Below are 21,816 nucleotides of genomic sequence, written 5' to 3'. Positions count from 1 at the left end.
TATTGGTGTCACTTTAACATATTTTTTGTTATTGCGTTCTTTTATGACTTCTACAATGGGTTTGCTCGACTCAGATATTGATGACAATTCTGGCACACACCTAAATTAAAAAACATACTACTAAGGAAAGAAAATGAGGAGAAGTTTTCGCAATAATGGAATTAATGTTTTCAATACAATCTCAGACCATTGAAAAATTCGTCAATTTAATTTGCGAGTGAGGCTTGGTCCAAATTTTTCGCACTCCCTCTCAAGCGAAGGAAGTTTAATAGGGGCTGACGGATACCGAACGCACTTACCATCGGCCAAGATTAATGATCCGAGGCGCTACCCTATCCATTAGTTACATTCGGTATGTAAACCTACCAACTTTTATACTAAACAATTAATAACACTTTTCTCACGTCATGCTTTGGTGATTTCTTTATTAGCAACTTTGTTATAATTGGTTTATTTAAATGAGCGAATAGATATAAAATGTTTTTTATTATTTGCAGAAATCACCTAGTTATGCATTTTAACTGGCAATCTTGAATATATTTAACATTCTGAATAAATTAAAAAAGTCCTGATTAAATAACAAACTTTTTAATGCTCAGCCCAAACCCTTGGATCTTTAAAGTTGAAATTTTGCACAGAGATTTTCTCTTTAAACGTAGACAAGTAATAGGTAGGTATTAGCAAGAAACATTAAAAATTATTTTGCTATAATCCGCCAACAGGATAAATCTGTATGGTCAAACATGCAGTTACAAGCTAAGCACCGCTTACCTCCCCAACCAAGCAATAAAGCCAAGTTCCCAAGCAAGCACTGCCACCACCATTCACATGCAACACCACACAAGACTTTTCCACTACTCTCGACACACGTTTCGCCCCGACACCGGAGCATCCTCAGGAGATTTCGACTTTACAATGCTGTATTGTCAAGTGACGTTCTAATCAAATGCGCGGTATTATTAAAATTCCCACGGGTCAAGAAATATAGAGGATTTATATTTTCTAGATAGAAATATAGATAGATTCTAGATAGACATAGAGGATTTATAGGATTTATAGTTGATTTTATATTTATTACAACAACATAAGAATTATCTTCTATGCTCTCTTCATACCGTGAATTATTCTACTAATAAGTCAATCTACCATTTTTCTGTGCAAGGGTCTACGCAGACTCTACGCCAAGTCTACGCGACTCTACGATGAGTTTCAGAGTGTGCATTTCCCCACTCAATATTTTTTTGTGCCGGAGATTCTCCAAATTTCTACAAACTTTCTTAGGGGACCTTCACAAATCTTTGAGATATCGTGAGCATCAGATGTGATATAAACTTTCTTATAGCTTAATTTGTACAACGTGAACCTGAGATTGATCATAAATATAAACCACACTACATTCATGCAATAAGTAGTAGCTGTAGCACTGCAACTTATATTCTAGTAATAGGATAATAAAAAGAACATCGCAACACTTAGCTATCGACAAGCGGTGTAGAGTACAAGTTGTACGAGATTGGATGGATTTTAGTATCGTAATAAAATTGACAACGACCACATTTGTTACTGCACGAATGTTTTTAAAATAGTGTGTGTATTGCTTTTATTTCAAAGGTGTTTGTGATCTTAGAACCTTTGCTTATTCACACACCTATTTCTAGATGTACTCATAGGACTATGCATGCATTTAGTTTTTAACCCCCGACCAAAAAAGAGGGGTGTTATAAGTTTGACGTGTGTATCTGTGTATCTGTCTGTGGCATCGTAGCTCCTAAACTAATGAACCCATATTAATTTAGTTTTTTGTTTGTTTGAAAGGTGGCTTGATCGAGAGTGTTCTTAGCCATAATTCAAGAAAATCGGTTCAGCCGTTTGAAAGTTATCAGCTCTTTTCTAGTTATTACTGTACACTTCACTTGTCGGGGGTGTTATTAATTTTTATTAATTTACACTTGTTATCTTTATCTTGGTTGATACATATTCCTAATAAACACTATTCAACAAAATCCTTATGATTGCATTTATACACTAATAGACTCCGGTCTTTCTACAGCATTATAAATGGCCTTGCATTTTTCTCATCCACTGGCCTCAAGAGTACTTCTTGAGATCGATCCAACAGGATTGGAGGATCCCACATTTCACCTACTAGTCGGGACGCACTCTTCTTCTTCCAGCTACCCTTGCTACGTGGGGTCGGCACAACATGTCTTCCTCTTCCACTCTCTTCTGTCATCCATCAACTTATCATCTACCCCTTTTATACGCATATCCTCTTTCACGCAATCCATCCACCTTTTCTTTGGTCGTCCTCTTCTCTTTTCTCCGTCCACATGCATATTTAACATTCTTCTAGTGATATGACTCTCTTCCCTCCGCATTACATGCCCATACCATGCCAGCCTATTAATCCTCATTTTTTCTACCACTGGTGCTACTTTTAAACTTCCTCTTATATATTCATTCCTTATCATATCCATTCTTGTCACACCACACATCCATCTCAACATTCGCATTTCGGTCGCATGTACTCGTCTTTCATCCTTCCCTTTTACCGCCCAAAATTCTGAACCATACAATGTGACAGGTCTAGTCGGGACGCACTCTCTACTCCAAAACACCTCTACCTCAGTGGCTATTAGTTCTGCAAGAGACAAAATCTATCCACTACCCTTATATTTTGAGCTAGTTTAGTTGGCTTTAGCTTGGTTATTTTACTAAAAACATGAACAATTACCAAAGTAATTTTAAGATATAAATCTGCTTTGTAGTTTTTGAAAGTCCTCATTACAATATTTAGTACGATAGGGTGAACGATTTAACATGTAGCTATCGACAAGTGATACCGAGCAAGTTGTACGAGATTGGATGGATTTTAGTACCGTAATAAAATTGAGAACGACCGCATTTGTACGGACGCTTTGTTCTAATATAGATAAAACTACAGTTAAAAAGTTTCTTGCACCAACTTAAGCTCGTTCTTAGCAGATATTTTATTTGTTTATTAAGATACTATCTGATGCCCACGACTTCGCCAACGTGGATTTAAGTTTTAAAAATCTCGTGGGAACTCTTTTTCTGGGATAAAGAGAGGCCTGTGTCACCTACCTATCCGTGCAAAAAATCACTTCGAGTCGTTGCTCCGTTTCAACGTGATTGAAGGATAAACCAACAAACCAGTAGACACAATTCTATATTTAAAATAGGTAGTTTAAAGAAGGTAAAATTGAAGTGTCTGCCTGTTTGAACGGGTTAATCTTCGGAATGGCTAAACCTATTTTGATGGGACTTTCACAGACAAGTAGAGGATTAACCAAGGAGTAACATAGGCTACTTTTTTAACGGACTTTGAAAGATGGAGAAATTTTGTTTTTCTACCTATGTACACCGATATCTCCGAGATTTCTGAACCGATTTGCGTAATTTTTTTTAAATCTATAAAGGAACTTTGCGACATTGTTCCATACAAAATATGCATTCCAACTCCTCAATTCTGATGCTGCAGGGGATCTGACCAACCCACGCGGGCGAAGCTGCGGGCATCATCTAGTACAAAATATTTTAAAAAAAAAATAACAAGGATACCAGAAGAATTTTAACTTTACGTTTAATAATAATAATTTTGTGTAGTAGGTATCCTTCTAGAGAGATTAAAGTCATCTTGTTGCAAAATTGGTTAAAAAGTTTAGCCTACTTGAGTAAACATATTTACGAGTAGCTACGAAACTTTGTTAATAACGCCAAAATTTGCACTTTCCTTGTTTAAGTCAATATTTTCTTAGTGAAACGAGGGACACATCCTACCTACAGTACTACGTTAAAACACAGCACGGTTATTTGTTAGGAATCAAAACAGTAATTGAGTTAGAGTTTTCATTTGTCCTCTGGAAAGACAAAGTAAAAGGCAAAGGTATTGTAGTTTGCTGTTCCAATAAACTAAGTTAGTGACGTATTTAATTGTATAAGAGCAACGATACTTAAAAATAATTTAGAGGAAAATCCTCAAGAGATAAATTAATATACGAAAAAAATAATAGGTTTTTGACTTTTTTACCTGTTTATAGCGAAGTCAAAAAGAAGGGTTATGACTTTAGCAGTATTTGCAAGTATAAATAATATGTTTGTCATATGTTATATATCATATGTAGGTATATACGTTTCAACATAGCCCCTAAACTACGGACTCGATTTTGATGAACGTGCCAATCGATTTTTTTGGATGCGAACGACATAAGTTACATTTCATGCCATTAATTTTGAAAGAGCCACCCCTACATTTCATACGCATAAAATAAATATGAAGGATATTGTCCAAAAAACTGTGCATTTATTCAGAGCAGTCGGGGTATAGTTTTCAACTTCATTTTGTTCATTAATCACAGCATAATATATAAATGTTGGTTGCATAATGCATATACTAAAATTAAAAGTGTCGCCGCAAAGTTTTGTGGCAGATTCTCTTGACTCAAAATTTGTTTGAGTGCTCATGCATATCGTGACAAAACTAGTAATTTGAAGTGGAATAAAAGTAGCTAGAGAGCAAACTTTGCGTTTTTCTATTATATATATAAAAATCTCAAAAAAATTGAACACTCACTGGTATATTGCATGGACTCCAGAATACTTTAGTGGTCACTAAAGTCCAATGTTCAAATTTAATCACCATGGCTAGTCATGTCAGCAAGCCCATCTCAAATATGTGACAACATTTTGTCGATGCAAAACCTGCGAGAAAATAGTGAGGAAGCTTTGTCACACGGAGTGTGGCTATGCTTGGGCTGTAGCTAGCCAGCCTAAAATATATGAGACCTATTATGACACATTAATACCACACATTTTTGTGTGGAATTGATCATACCAAATATGTAGTGGCGCATACATTGAGTTACCATTCACACGGCAAAAAAATGCACAGTTTTAACCGTGCGAACAGTTCTACATATTCAATGTATGCGGCCAAAGTATTCGGTAAGATTTTGCGAGCAAAAAAACATACGGTGTTAATACTGTGTGAAACCAGATTCATTGCTAAAAAAAGTTATTACGTTTGACCAATGTTCGATCAATATTTTTGAAGCTGTTGAAAATTAAATTATCTGACTGAACTGAAAGCCTAATAAAATTATTTACCCCAATTGTTAGATTTAAATATTTGACCGCCTAAATTTAAAATGTGAACGGTCCTTGAACAAAGAGTAAAAAACAAACGGGTGACGGGGAAAACTAATTTCTAACAATCCGAAAAGAAATACGAGATCCCGACAAAAGTAAATATAAAACGGTCCAACCCTTTGGACAATAAATTCTGAATTAATTAAACCGGTCAACATCTTGGGATGACGAATCGATTCTCCATCGCTCGCTCTACTTTGAAACGTTTTTAGACTACGAAGTACGTTTTTTTAGGGTTTTGCAATCAAAGAGAATCCTACGGTACGAATTTGTTTACATTGATAACACCAGCTTTTGTTCGCGGAATCGTACGTGGGAGTAAATATTTATTGAAAATCCCAAAATTAAGTAACTGACTGACAAAATCAAATGTTATATAACTAAACGTGGGCTTTTGTTGTTATCAGATTGATGTATAGTCAATATTTGTCGACTACACATAAATATAATAAGTAATTACATTGTTGGAAAATAAAAAAAGATCACGGCGCGTATATGTGTAAATAAAGAAAAAGTCAATGTAATGGTAATACAACATTTTATTATTTATTTATTTATTTAATAATAATAATATCTCAGCATGCTTACAGTGAAACCAAAACGCATACTGAGTCAGACGTTACAATACATACATATTTTGTTAAATTCGGAGATACTTATGCTAAAAATATCTAATTTTTGGTGCTGAGCAATCAGCTCCAAATTAATTTTGTGTACTTTTTAGTGAATTTTGAAACTTAGATCATATCCACGTCTTTGACTACGTAGATTTTTGAAAATCCGTGATTTTTGAAAAGACTAAAATCATTCGGGACAAAAGTAGCCTACGTCTATCCCCGGGCAGGCTGTCGCTGTTACTACCCAGTGAAGTAGACCTTGAAATGTAACAAATTGACAGACAGACAGGACACTTTCGCATTTATAATATTAGTATGGATATCTTGTTTGCTGCAATAAAATATAAATTAGAAAATTAGTTTAACATTAATCATTCTAAAATCCGTTATAGTCCTCTCACAATTAGTCCGTTTTCACAGACACGCCGATACAGCGTTTATCAAAGTCGGTACGCTGATTAAATTTGAAACCAAGTCGTTACGCACTGTCTGTCGGCCATTTTGGTCGTGTCATAGCCTGGGATTTAATGGAATTAGACGAGTTGCAAACTTATTGTTGTTTTAACTTAGCAGAGTTTAGAACTCTTTTACGATGATGAATGGGAAAATCGCTTATTCGTTTATTTCCATAACAATTACACGATAGATTAGATTCTTAGGTAATTATTGTGTAAATACTCAACATTCGACAATAATGGTATTGACCATCAACACCAATGAGGAACAACCTCCCTAATGCATTGATACTGTCATAATATAGATACTAGTGTGCTCCCCAGAGTTTTCAGTACAAACGTGATTTTGGTTCTCATTCCTCAATGAAATTTTTGTAGATACGTCCTAAAAACCACAGTACTCTGTGAAACCACATCAGTGTAATCCATACTACTTACGTTCGTGTGAAAAACCAGGGCAGTGGTGTTCGCCGAAGTCTTATCATAATCAAAAGTTCTCTGTCTATGGCATCGTAGCTCCTAAACTAATGAACCGATTTTAATTTAGATTCTTTTTGTTTGAAAGGTGGCTTGATCGAGAGCGTTCTTAGCTATAATCCAAAAAAATCGGTTCAGCCGTTATCAGCTCTTTTCTAGTTATTACTATAACCTTCACTTGTCGGGGGTGTTATAGCTTTTTAATTTACACTTGTTATCATTTGGTTGTTTTAACGGCAATAGGAATACACATTCTGTGAATATTTCAGCCCGCTGACAGACGGACGAACGAACGGATCGATACACGGACAGCGGAGACTTAGGTAGTAACAGGGTCATTTTGGTGCCCTTCTGATAAGGAACCCTAAGAAGATTCATGAGCAACAATAATGCTTGATAAGGTTGAACGTGCATCAGGCCACAGACTAGGTATTAGTCTGTAGTTACTTCGTAAATTGGACTCGCTCAGACGACGTGCACCCTAACAACCTCGAGGCACGTCCTTTCCAAACGAATACAGTATAATATATTACTTACGAAGATGTGTGAGCCTGCACGTTGCCTGTGATACAATATTTCCATAACAGACACCTTTTGAGGAATTTATTATTATTGCAGAATAGTAGAGAGAGATATATAGGAATAGCTCCTAAACTAATGAACCGATTTTAATTTAGTTCTTTTGTTTGAAATGTGGCTTGATCGAGAGTGTTCTTAGCTATAATCCAAGAAAATCTGTTCAGCCGTTTGAAAGTTATCAGCTCTTTTCTAGTTACTGTAACCTTCACTTGTCGGGGGTGTTATAAATTTTTAATCTACACCTGTTATCTTGTGTCTTATTCATCACCGAACACAAATTAGTTACTTACGTACACGTAATTAATTAATATGAACTCAACATGTCTACAGCATAATGTGTCATAGCTTGTTCCTATTTTTGTGCCATAGAATCCCGCGAATAGCTTATATTTACTTTACAACAATTTTCCAATACTGAAATATAAAAATTTAATTAAAGTACCATATTCCATTCAATAAAAAATATTAATATTCATCGGCATACACTCACTGATTAAAAGCTAATTCATATTATATTTTTTTCTCGTACAAACTTTTTCATTCCTCCATATGGAATTTCACATCGATTTAATAAATAAAATACTGGGAACTAATTATCGCTAACAAGAGCTATTTGCTAATTAATTAATTGGAGTCATAATTATTTAAATGAATTGAAATTTTCATTTAAATTTTATTCGCTTAATTCGTACAAAGCTGATAATACAGTTTATTAAGATTGTTACTTTATTAATATGATTTAACTAGCCGAAATGCCCGCGATTTTATCTACTGGACTATACAAACTTCAAGCATCTATATTACCGCCTTAGGGCCGGCGCACATATGGCGGAGCGCGGCGGAGCGCAGCGCAGAGCATTCCCGCAAAGTTTTCTAATCGCGTGACACATTACGCGAATTTCTATTAGAGAATGCGCGAGCACGCGCGGGACTGCGTGCGAATGCGCAAGTATCCGCACGGATGCACAACTGATTTTAGATATAATTTCAATGAGGACAATTTCGATAATACTTTGACTGTGAAAAATGCTCCGCGCTGCGCTCCGCCATAATATGTGGGCCGGCCCTTAGGGGTTGCATTTTCAAAAAAACTTTATTAGAAGATGTCTACGTCAATACCTTTCTGCATAGCAAATTTTAAACCCCTATTTTATCGCCTTAGAAATTGAATTTAAAAAAAAAATCCTTTCTTAGTGGATGACTGGTGTCTACGTCTTAATAGCTATCTGCAATCTGCATGCCAAGCTCGATCCATCCAGTAGTGAGATAAAGTCCTTATAATTTTAAAATGAAAAGAAATAAGATAAGTTTTAAAGGTCAACAGTAGACGTCACTGTTTATACTAAGCCAATCTAAAAGAGAGCTGTTATAGCATAGTGGTTACATCGGCTTTCTTTTCGGTGAGTTGGGGGTTCGATCCTGGACTCACACCTCTATTTTTCTGTGTAGACTATACACAGATAAATAATAGTATATAATAGTAGTAATAATAGTAAGTAATATATAGTAGAGCCAAACTCTTCTAATTCCGAGACGAGATTCTTGCTCAGTAGTGAGCCGGCGATGAGTTGATCATGATGATGAAGAACTGCCTCCATGCATTTCATAAAGACGAGATAAAAAACTATAAAAAATAAAAAACTATAAATAACTAGATTAAACTATAGAAAATTTATAAAAGAAATGCCACCAAGGAATCACAGTCGTATAAAAATGCGTCGCAAATCGTTTCCTACCCTCAAGCATACAATTCGCATAAATCCGGGCGTTTCCTGGTTTTCTTTACTCGAGCATTGTGTGTGGGGACTGTAACTCAATGTTGCCTGTTAATTGGCCTCATCATATACGAGTCGCAAGCATTCTCGAGCTTTGCAAGTAGATTTTTTATTACAAAGCGAGTGGAATGTGGCTATATTGAAAAGCTTGTTTTATGAGATTGATAAATGTTGAAGTGATGTGCATTCCAATAATTTTACTTAACACTCATCTATCCATCAGCCTGCATGCTTCCACAGCTGGACATAGGCTTTTTGAGCCAGACCAGAGTTGGACTGCGTTACCAAAAATACTTTGGAGAAAAGTGTTTTGGTAGCGCGGTCCCACTTCCCGTTTTCCTCCTTTCTGAGCTCCTCGGTCCATTGTGTATGGATTAAATTACTATTGATTATTACAAATGTATAATAATAAAAATTAATTTATAAAAAACTAATACAAACCTTAGAAACTCCCAAAATGTACGTAGTATGTCAACATAACTAGTTACTTTTCTACCTATCACACTTCACACTATCACACTAATATTATAAAGGCGAAAGTTTGTATGTGTGTGTGTGTGTGTGTGTGTGTGTATGTTTGTTACTCCTTCCACACTATAATATTATAAAGGCGAAAATTTGCATGTTTGTGTGTGTGTGTGTGTATGTATGTTTGTTACTACTTCACGCAAAAACTACTCGACGGATTTGGCTGAAATTGAGAATGGAGATAGATAATATCCTGGATTTGCACATAGGCTACTTTTTATCCCAGAAAAACAAAGAGTTTCCGCGGGATTTCAAAAACCTAAATCCACCGAAATAACCGAAATATTATGGTAAAAAAAATTAAGTGAAGAGTAGGTGTACCTACTACTATCACACAATTATTAATGTATGTGAATGTCTATTCCTATAAATATAATATAAAGTTACGGTTTACTCATTTGCGATACAGACCTTCTTTCTCTTTTATAAATGAGAAAATTTTAACAAACACAGCAAGCACTTTTTATCATAATAACAAAGCATATTTAAAATCGTTTTAGTACTCATTTAAATTTTAAAAAAGCACCGCAAAAGAATAACTTATATAACGTTCCTGGAATTAAAACATTTTCGAATAATTTATTCTTAGGGCGCTTCCTTGCGAGCGAAACTTTATAATAACATCAGTTGAATATTATAGTACAATGCAAATGTGTGTATTTAATTACAGAGCATGAAGTTCTAAACAATTTATGAGGCCACGTTAAAAGTTCCATAAGCGTGACGTTTTATGCCTTATGAAAGTAAAATGAGCGAATCCTGGGTAAGCGTTAAGCGGTCGCTCGGGGCGGTATGCCATCTGGAACGCCTGTTTAGGCATTTACTTAAAGCCGGTATAATTTTGTTGTCTCTGCGTCCGCAGCGTAAACGTTTATGTGAAGGGTTAGGCTTTATCAAGATTCGTTTACAGACTTGCGTGCTGAGAAAGTTTTGTAACACAAATTATTTACTATCAAAAGAAGTTGGTAGCGACTGGGTTTTTGACATGTTATTTAGACGTGATTGATAGTTCTTTCCGCTTATTCCAAGGATAACCCAAGGCGATTAAGTGGAACGCCCAATTTGGGTATTTACTTGAAGCCAGTGTAATTTTGTTGCCTTTGCGTCCGCAGTGTAAATGTTTGTGTGAAGGGCTAGGCGTTATCAAGGGTCGAATCTTTTCCAGACTTGCGTGCCGCAAAAGTTTGGTTACATATTATATTGGGTACATTTTATTCCTGTAAGAAGCTGATAGCGATTGGGGTTTCTTTACATTTTATTTAGACGCATGTGGTGAATCTGATTGTTGTTTTTTTTTTTTTTAAATTTCAACTAAGTTCTCGATAGACTTATTTTCCGCCTGCTGGAGGTCAGATTTGTGTGTGTAAACCCTGTTATCGACCAATGAAAATGAGCCTTAAGTTAGCCTCTTACCCCTCATTATTTTCGTATAATCAAATTTTCAAAACACTTAAATTATAAATATTCAAAGCAATTCGTATTCATGCTTGGGATTTCCAACGAAACCGATGCAAGATGGTGCATTCTATGAATCGATTGGTTTTCAACTGACTTATTTTACTATCCTTTATCCCGGCTGCCGGAAGTTCCCTTATTTTCGACCAATTGTCGACCAGCTATCGACCAATGGAAGTGAGCTTTAAGTTGGCCCCTTACACCTCATTATCTCCGTATAATCAAATGTTCAAAACACGTAATAGCAAAAGGGCTCAATAATAAATGTTCAAAGCAACTCGCATTCACGCTTAGGATTTCCAACGAAGCCGGCGTCGCATATTCATTAGTTCATTAATATTGCTGACCTACTCTCAGCTCGAAATACTCAATGCGGCGTTGTACTTTTGTTTATTAGATTTTCAGTTCTAACAGTTACATCCAAATTGTATGCTAGTATTATCGGAACGTAGAAGATTATGTGGTGAAGCAGTAGGAAAATGTATAATTCCACCAAGGCAAGACACCGGCTTAGGCGAAATAATAATCTATACTAATACTTGCTTATGCCGGCGACTTCGTCCGCGTGGACTACACGAATTTCAAACCGCTATTTGATCTCCTTAGGGAGTGAATTCCTAAAAATCCTTTCTTAGCGGGTATCTACGTCATAATGGCTTGTTTTCAGCCTGATCCGTACTCTGAACTGATACGATAGTAAAATATCTAAAGACTTTTCATATGCTAGAACCGTTGTCAAGTTACCTATAAGTAGTGTAAACGTTAGAGTAATAAATACTTAAAGCAACTACGAACTACGCTCCGGGCTTTCAACGGAACCGCCGCCCGGTCGCATATTCATTAGTTCATTATTATGGCTGACCAGTACTTGGCTTGAAATATTCAATGCGGTAGATCACTTTGTTTATTAGATTTTTGGTTGAATTCGTTTCAAGCAAAAATCAATACCTTATAAGATATTCGTCGTCACATCTGACGCCAAAAGTGTTATTTCTTGTACGATGGTACGGAACTCTTCGTGTGCATGCTTGTATACAGTATGGCATATTATTGTATATTGAATACTTGAAAAGAGCAACCGCCGAGTTTCTGGCTAGTTCTTCTCGGTAGAAATGACATTCCGAACCAGTGGTAGATTATTTTGACGATTCAGAAGCACTTGTAAAAGTTTAATTGAATAAAAATACTTTGAATTTGAATTTGCAAGTCAGACTTACAAAGGCCAATTTTTTATATAAAGAAAAGTAGGTAATTTAGTTGGTTAAATTACGTACAAAGAACAGCAATCACTCCACGTTAAGGTGCATGAGATGGGTCTGCCCGCGAAATTCAAAATTAATTTGGTTTTTTTTCAATTTATAAAATAATACGACAAAGTAGGCTTATGGCATTCTAAATCCGACAATGGCTGTATCATTTTCACAGGATTACATAAGAATATTTACTTGAAAGTTTTCAGTTAAGAAATTAGTCAAAATAATGAGTTAAACATGAGTTTCTCACAAAATTGTCGATACTATAGCTAATTTCTTAAAAGGGTCCAGCCTTTCAAGTAAAGATTTTTATATAAACCTGTGAGGATGATACTGCCATACGCGCAATTAAATTGCCATACGAACTTGAATTTCACGGGCAGACCCGTCTCATGCCCCTTAACAAAGATCGCTCGGAGCAAACTCCGCATTGAATCATCACGAGAAAACAACGAGCAAACAAATGTTTGAACAAATCAAAGTTGCACGCCTCGCGAGCACATGCTCCGAAGTTATGCTTAATTTATGCATAATATTGATACGCTATTCGCCGCGGGGTAATGAGATCCCTTTGTAGTGAGCTCACTACAATGTTTGATAATGTTTGCAACTAATAACTAACTATTCCAGGATCGCCTCTTTATTAAATTACCACCGTTATTTCATAATCCTCAATATGGTAATATCTTTCTACTTTATTCTAATCGTACATCATTCTAATAATTTCATAAGCAATGTATAAGATGTAAAGTGCTCCAAAATTTTCGATCGTTCATTTACTCCGCCTTGATACCACAGTTTACGATTGTTAGGGAATTTGTATCAAAACGTCGAGGATTCAAGGCCAATGGCAGGCGTCAAATGTTGCTACATTTGACGTTAGGTAGCTTACGAGTCGCCTATTTTTCTTTGATTACACATCACCCATAGCCTAATATTTGACATAATTTCAGGATCAAACCGAGAGTTACCTCACCTAATTCTATAAATTGAACATTATCTATAACAGAGTTTTTAGTAGAACAAACTATAGTAATTATAGTATTGATAAATGTATTATGCAGTAAGAGAAATATTCTATAAACAAAAATTGTACATGTTTTGGAATAAAATATAGGTAAGTAATTAGGTATGAAAACAATAAGATTCTCTCCATAAAACTGGGTCAAAACTGAACCTAGTTTGTGGCTAGTTACTTCAAATTTTAGACCGGCAAAAATCTACTGGACGGTAAGTAAGTACAGTGCTGCTTATTCGCTAACTAGCTGAATATCAGAAAAAACTGCAATAAAACTGCTTCACTAAGAAGTTAAGAAGTTGATAACAAATAAACAGACAAAATGCGGTGATAGCCTGGTTGTTAAGACGATCGGCTTTATATGTCGAGGGAAAGGTGTCCCAGGCACCCTCGCACCTCTTTTCGGTAGGAACGGCATTCCGAACCAGTGGTAAATTATTATTTGACGATTCAAAAGCACTTGTAAAAGTTTATTGGAATAAAAATCTATTCTATTCTATTCTCTAACGTTTCGGAAGGAAAACATCAAACAAAACTTTTTAACTTATTTTCTTTGTTAGTATGTAGTATTTTATATTTTGTTTATTATACAAAGTCATCGAATGATATACCTGAAATCTTCTTGTTAGGAAGAGCATTCTAAACAGGTGGTAGACTCGCTTGACGATTTGAAAGCTTATAAGTAATAGTTTATTTTTAAAAACCTTTTCTATTCTATTGTTCTATAATTGTTTGTTGAAACGAAGCAAAAATTTATTTTCAATGACAATGAACAAAATCGTTAAGGTAATTGCTATTTGACAAATCGCAAAAATGCTGTACTTTGAAGTAAATTGTTTATTTTTCTAAAGCATTAACATCTATTAAATACATGCAATTAAAAACTTCAGTTTGTGAAGATTATAAGGGCCTTTTTTAATTTAGTATACATTATCCCAATAATAAAAAAAAACAAGTTGAAAACATTGCTGTTCGCAACTTGTTCTGTAAAAGTTTTCTTTAACATCTTGATACTTTGAAGCCAACCTCCAGAAAATGATATGTTTAGGTTTAGCAATCAATTTGAACTGTTAGTTTTATACTAAATGTTTTTCATTTCTTAAATAATCTAAAACTAACCAAAAAACTTCCTGTGCTATTTATTTTCTTGCAGGCGCTCTATGGAATTCAGTGTCCACTGGACTGTCATGGCGGAAGGACTGTGCGCGTCATTTCGTCGCAAAATATTATTTAAAATGAATTTAAGCTTATTATTTTTGAATGAAAGTTGTGTTTATAATCGTTGAAAAATAAAATAGGGATTTTTTCATTTCTAAATGAAGCCTGCTTATATACTAAAATTTATTCGAAAGTTACGGTTTTACCAGGTAAATACTCGGAGGTTGTCATAGATTATGATGACAGATAGTAAGTGTTCTAAATAGGTATTATACCTATGTTTTTTAGGAGATAGCGCGCCTCGTTTCGGGCGCCGTGTTCCGAAATGGATTTCGTAGTAGTGCAAGTTTGGTGCAAGCCCCACATGACGGAGGGGTATGCGTCAGGCATTTCCTGTGTACAAAAAAAGACCTATATTTCGGATCCATTTTTCATCACTGACATCATGCACTATTCAAAGACTGGTCTTCAAGCATTGAGGAATTTTGGACGAGAGACATCTCGAAGGTTCCCGAAGGCTGCCTAACTGAGTTAGATTTGTCGGCTAGCTAGCTTTTTTTGAAATTGGACCTACTTAGCTGGATTGTGTGTTAGAGATTTCTTATGAGATATTATATGTACATAATATAACCATCATAAGGAAGCTCAGATTCATGCTGCGGGCAATGGGGAGAGCCTAAAGGTTGGAACGCCATTTCGGCGGCCGTGTTTCCTGCCATATATACCATAGATACCTGCAAGCCAAGAGTGAATAGGCATCTTCCAGGTAAGCGTGCTCCAACTTGGACCTCATCATTGCTTTCTTTAAAGCATGATTGTCGTCAAGCGCAAGCGCAAAGATTCAGGCGGCGCAAACCCGTAGCATGTGGAAGACCCTATTAAAGACCTATGTTCACTGTGGACGTCTGTCGGTTGATGTTGATGATTATGTCTTTAGTGCAAGTAGTTCAGTAGTTTCAGAGTTTATCGATAACAAACAAACAAACCTTTCCTCTTCATAATATATGTACTTAGTAGCGCAAACTTGGAAAAAATCTCGTGGAAACTCTTTGATTTTCCGAGATAAATGTAATTTTACCTGGCAGCCCTAATCAATTTTATCACTGATAATAATAACTAATTCATAACCGTTAAAACTAAGAGTCAAAATCTCGTTTTTCTAGTCGAGTTCCGTAGGCTCTTTGAACCCACCGCATTATTATCCCAAGAAAACCTACCATTAGATGTAGGAATAATGGAAAGAGGTCACAACCCTCAGCAATAAAGAATACGATGCGGAGAGAGATGTCACTGTCAAGGTCTTTAAATGTATCCATGCAAAAAACCACGTCGACTGGTTGCTCCGTTGCAGCGTGATTGAATATTAAACCAACAAACACACTTTCGCATTTGAAATATGGCCAGTGATTATAAGAAACAGTTTAAATCTCTCTCTGAGAGACGTTAGGCAAAGTGAACACGAATTATGACACTTCTGTGTTCTTATACAAGCTTAGGTCTCTCAATTTTGTCAATTAATGTCAAATTTCTTTCTCAGATCAAAACCTAGTAAGTGGTTTAAATTCAAGAGAAGTTTAGGCCGTAGTCTTCAACAAGAAACTCGGCGGTTGCTCTTTTCAAAGATTTGATGTACAATATTAAATTGCTTAAAACGCACATAACTGAAAAGTTAGTAGTGCGTGATTCCAGGATCGAACCCCCGACTTTCGATTAGGAGGCGGACGTTCTAACCACTAGGCTATGACAGTTTTTAAATTAAAGGGGTTTAAATATTTTAGTGTGAAGACTGGCGTACACATTTATTCATTAGATGTGCATCACTTTCTTTTTTAGGGTTCCGTACCTCAAAATGAAAAACGGAGCTCTTAAAGGATCACTTTGTTGTCTGTCCATTTGTCCGTCCGTCCGTCAAGAAAACCTATACAGTACTTCCCGTTGATCTAGAATCACGAAATTTGTTCTCGGATTTATTCCTTTACTTGGGCTATGAGAGTTGAGACCTATCTACCTGCCCATAATTCTAGGTTAACGGGAAATACCCTATCGGTTTTCTTGACAGACACGACAGACGGACAGACGGACAGAAAGACAGACAACAAAGTGATCCTATAAGGGTCCCGTGTTTCCTTTTGAGATATGGAACCCTAAAAACATTATGTAAGTATGCAAAGTATTTCCCTTGCAAGCCATATTTAACAGTTGACATGTAGAGGTCATTGACTTTTCCTATCTTACTTTTAAGTTTTAATGCATCATTAAGTATTTACTGTTTTGACATGGTATTTAGATAATGGGTGATATTTATTTTATTTAATCTAATTCCTTTGAAAAACTTAGTAAGGCGCATTAATCTATAAAAAACCTAGCCAGTTCATAGACTTACTATGTTTTAAAATGGTCAAAGCGACTTACTAGCTTTTAATTTTACTTTAATGTGGGTGTCCTTACAATACAACGGGACATACTATGAAAGTTAGGCTTATGACATAAAACGATTTTCGGAAAAATGACATTTACTTTGTTTTGATATGGGGCGGTCGATATAATTAGGTACTAGGGTAAAGGCTCAAGTAAATGAACAGATTGGACGTTTTTACATGTATTAAGAGCTGGAATAAAAAACCGGCTGATATACCTTTTTTAAATATTTTCTTACAAATTCTTACACTTTTTTCAATTTCAATTTCAAAACCGTGTTCCGTTCAAACCGTTCAAAAGTGTGTGTGCGTGCGTCCATGTGTGTGTGTGAGTGTGTGTGAGTATATACTTGTCTGTATGTTTGTACGAGTGTTTGTTAGTGTGGTATTGCGTTGTATAACCACATGAGTAGCGAACAGAGTCAAAGCTTCATACAAGCGCGCTACGATAGGTACACTACTACAAGCTTGAGGCGCGTGTGTGCGTGAGCACAGGCGCTACGTCGCGTACGGAGAGAAATCGGTTTATACCGGCTCGGCCTGTGCTCAAGCTCAGGGGCTGCAGTACACGTCGCGCGTCGTGTTTTCAAAATAATTTAATGTTAATGATAATAATTTAAATAGTGTTTAAAATCTATTTTCTTGAACTGTCATAGATTTTGTTCAAAATCAATATTTGAGGATCCCTAGGATCACAAAACAGGATATTGTTACCAAATTTAAAAAAATCGACGCCATTTTGAAATTCTTTGTTAATTGACCGATTTCGTTCAAAATCGATATTTAGAGCTCCCTGGGATCACGAAATAAGAAACTGTTACCAAAATTTAAAAAAGTCGACGCCATTTTGAAATTCTTTGTAAATTGACCGATTTCGTTCAAAATCGATATTTAGAGCTCCCTGCGATCACAAAATAAGAAACTGTTACCAAAATTTAAAAAAGTCGACGCCATTTTGAAATTCTTTGTTAATTGACCGATTTCGTTCAAAATCGATATTTAGAGCTCCCTGCGATCACAAAATAAGAAACTGTTACCAAAATTTAAAAAAGTCGACGCCATTTTGAAATTCTTTGTTAATTGACCGATTTCGTTCAAAATCGATATTTAGAGCTCCCTGCGATCACGAAATAAGAAACTGTTACCAAAATTTAAAAAAGTCAACGCCATTTTGAAATTCTTTGTTAATGGACCGATTTCGTTCAAAATCGATATTTAGAGCTCCCTGGGATCACAAAATAAGAAACTGTTACCAAAATTTAAAAAAGTTGACGCCATTTTGAAATTCTTTGTTAATGGACCGATTTCGTTCAAAATCGATATTTAGAGCTCCCTGGGATCACAAAATAAGAAACTGTTACCAAAATTTAAAAAGTCGACGCCATTTTGAAATTCTTTGTTAATTGACCGATTTCGTTCAAAATCGATATTTAGAGCTCCCTGCGATCACAAAATAAGAAACTGTTACCAAAATTTAAAAAAGTCGACGCCATTTTGAAATTCTTTGTTAATTGACCGATTTCGTTCAAAATCGATATTTAGAGCTCCCTGCGATCACAAAATAAGAAACTGTTACCAAAATTTAAAAAAGTCGACGCCATTTTGAAATTCTTTGTTAATTGACCGATTTCGTTCAAAATCGATATTTAGAGCTCCCTGCGATCACAAAATAAGAAACTGTTACCAAAATTTAAAAAAGTCGACGCCATTTTGAAATTCTTTGTTAATTGACCGATTTCGTTCAAAATCGATATTTAGAGCTCCCTGCGATCACAAAATAAGAAACCGTTACCAAAATTTAAAAAAGTCGACGCCATTTTGAAATTCTTTGTTAATTGACCGATTTCGTTCAAAATCGATATTTAGAGCTCCCTGCGATCACAAAATAAGAAACTGTTACCAAAATTTAAAAAAGTCGACGCCATTTTGAAATTCTTTGTTAATTGACCGATTTCGTTCAAAATCGATATTTAGAGCTCCCTGCGATCACGAAATAAGAAACTGTTACCAAAATTTAAAAAAGTCAACGCCATTTTGAAATTCTTTGTTAATGGACCGATTTCGTTCAAAATCGATATTTAGAGCTCCCTGCGATCACAAAATAAGAAACTGTTACCAAAATTTAAAAAAGTCGACGCCATTTTGAAATTCTTTGTTAATTGACCGATTTCGTTTAAAATCGATATTCAGAGCTCCCTGCGATCACAAAATAAGAAACTGTTACCAAAATTTAAAAAAGTCGACGCCATTTTGAAATTCTTTGTTAATTGACCGATTTTGTTCAAAATCGATATTTAGAGCTCCCTGGGATCACAAAATAGGAACCTGTAACCAAAATTTAAAAAAGTCAACGCCATTTTGAAATTCTTTGTTAATGGACCGATTTCGTTCAAAATCGATATTTAGAGCTCCCTGGGATCACAAAATAAGAAACTGTTACCAAAATTTAAAAAAGTTGACGCCATTTTGAAATTCTTTGTTAATGGACCGATTTCGTTCAAAATCGATATTTAGAGCTCCCTGGGATCACAAAATAAGAAACTGTTACCAAAATTTAAAAAAGTCGACGCCATTTTGAAATTCTTTGTTAATTGACCGATTTCGTTCAAAATCGATATTTAGAGCTCCCTGCGATCACAAAATAAGAAACCGTTACCAAAATTTAAAAAAGTCGACGCCATTTTGAAATTCTTTGTTAATTGACCGATTTCGTTCAAAATCGATATTTAGAGCTCCCTGCGATCACAAAATAAGAAACTGTTACCAAAATTTTAAAAAGTCGACGCCATTTTGAAATTCTTTGTTAATTGACCGATTTCGTTCAAAATCGATATTTAGAGCTCCCTGCGATCACGAAATAAGAAACTGTTACCAAAATTTAAAAAAGTCAACGCCATTTTGAAATTCTTTGTTAATGGACCGATTTCGTTCAAAATCGATATTTAGAGCTCCCTGCGATCACAAAATAAGAAACTGTTACCAAAATTTAAAAAAGTCGACGCCATTTTGAAATTCTTTGTTAATTGACCGATTTCGTTTAAAATCGATATTTAGAGCTCCCTGGGATCACAAAATAAGAAACTGTTACCAAAATTTAAAAAAGTTGACGCCATTTTGAAATTCTTTGTTAATTGACCGATTTTGTTCAAAATCGATATTTAGAGCTCCCTGGGATCACAAAATAGGAACCTGTAACCAAAATTTAAAAAAGTCAACGCCATTTTGAAATTCTTTGTTAATTGACCGATATCGTTCAAAATCGATATTTAGAGCTCCCTGGGATCACAAAATAAGAAACTGTTACCAAAATTTAAAAAAGTTGACGCCATTTTGAAATTCTTTGTTAATTGACCGATTTTGTTCAAAATCGATATTTAGAGCTCCCTGGGATCACAAAATAGGAACCTGTAACCAAAATTTAAAAAAGTTGGCACCATTTATAATTCTTTCTAAATTGACTGATTTCGTTCAAAATCGATATTTAGATCTATCGATCGATATTTAAAGATCGATATTTAAACTAGGCAATCACAACAAAAACAAACTTTACCATCTTGTTGAACAAATAACTATTGTTAATTAAATTGTATCCTCCAGTGCCAGCCCTACCAAAATAGTTATAAATTTTGCTCGCTTCTTAGAAGCTTTGCCTCTGTTTGCTACTCTATGGTATAACACCATGTTAGTAAATCTTAGTATATTTTTAACCGACTTTAAAAAAAGGAAGAGGTTCTGAATTCGTTGGTATCTTTTTTTTTATGTATGTTCCCCGATTACTCAAAGACGCCTGGACCGATTTGGATTTTTTTTTTGTTTGATAGGGTATACTTTGCAAGTGGTCCCATATAAATTTGGTAAAGATCTGATGAATATCTTTGAAGATGGAGAACAGAACTCCTCAATGGATAAGAGCAAATTCAATTTTTTTTAATGTACTCGTATGTTCACCGATTGCTCAAAGACGCCTGGACCGATTTGGAATATTTTTTTTTTTGAAAAGCTAGGTATACTTTGCAGGTGGTCCCATATAAATTTGATGAAGTTCTGATGAATATCTTCTGAGATGGAGAACAGAACTCCTCAATGGATAAGAGCAAATTGCTCGCGATCAGTGTAATTGCTTAGTAAACAGTAGGGTTTTAGCTGGGCATGGCATATTATTATAGTACAGTGGGGCCACTAAAAATTTTGAAATAAAAAATTTTCAAAATAAAAATAAAACCGACTTCAAAAACCACAATAACTTAAATTATTTTTTACTTTTTAGTGTTTGTGATTTTGAAGTCGGTTTTATTTTTCTTTTGAATTTTTTTTATATTTATTCTGGTATTCTTCTTTCTTGTATATGGATCCCTCTTGGGTATCCCCATTTCTCTCTGTCTTTGGTACTATCAAGCTAATTTTCTCTCGCGATTTGCACAATAGCATTAGACCAACGCGTCTTCGGTCTACCTACCTGTCCTTCTTTCATCTGTAAAAATCGATACAATATGACCATTTGCATTTCAGTTTTAGGGCATGTCTCAAGGTGTCTGTAGGCTTTGTCTTTTTTCTTATGTCTTCAATTCTCACTTTGAATATTTTTTGCTTAATTTATGCACCTTGCCATCGCCCTTTAGCAAGTCACTATTTCTTTTTATATTCTTTGTCTGAACCCATGTTTGGCTGGCATAGGTAAGGCATGGCAGGATGCATGTATCTATAACGGATCTTTTAAGATGTACTGGGTAAGCTCCTTTCATTCTTTCCTTTTGTGCCCAGTAAAACAAGCATACTCGGGCTACTTTGAGAACCCATTAGCAGCTAACAGCAAGGCCTGGACTCCAATTTTTATATGTGGAAGCTGTATTTCCTCGTTGCGTTTATGAGCAAATAAGAATAGTTAACTACTAAAAAAAATTTATAATTTGGCGCA

At 35.3% G+C, this 21,816-nt stretch overlaps 1 protein-coding gene and 1 long non-coding RNA gene across 2 annotated transcripts in view; one reads left to right on the top strand and one right to left on the bottom strand.

The window, feature by feature from the left end:
* Positions 1 to 21,816, top strand: part of LOC123874714 (hemicentin-2) — a 329,775-nt gene that overhangs the window by 177,852 nt on the left and 130,107 nt on the right. The window lies entirely within an intron of this gene.
* LOC123874717 lies at positions 2,366 to 21,411 on the bottom strand. The gene is made up of 3 exons (XR_006797992.1): positions 21,397 to 21,411; positions 11,334 to 11,344; positions 2,366 to 2,499 (listed from the first exon to the last, which is right to left on the bottom strand). It is a non-coding gene; the product is annotated as an uncharacterized LOC123874717 (long non-coding RNA).

The sequence above is a fragment of the Maniola jurtina genome, chromosome 19, assembly GCF_905333055.1.
Source record: "Maniola jurtina chromosome 19, ilManJurt1.1, whole genome shotgun sequence".
Classification (NCBI taxonomy): Eukaryota; Metazoa; Arthropoda; class Insecta; order Lepidoptera; family Nymphalidae; genus Maniola; species Maniola jurtina.
The sequence above is the reverse complement of the archived record's forward strand: the minus strand, read 5'-3'. Positions and strand labels throughout refer to the sequence as shown.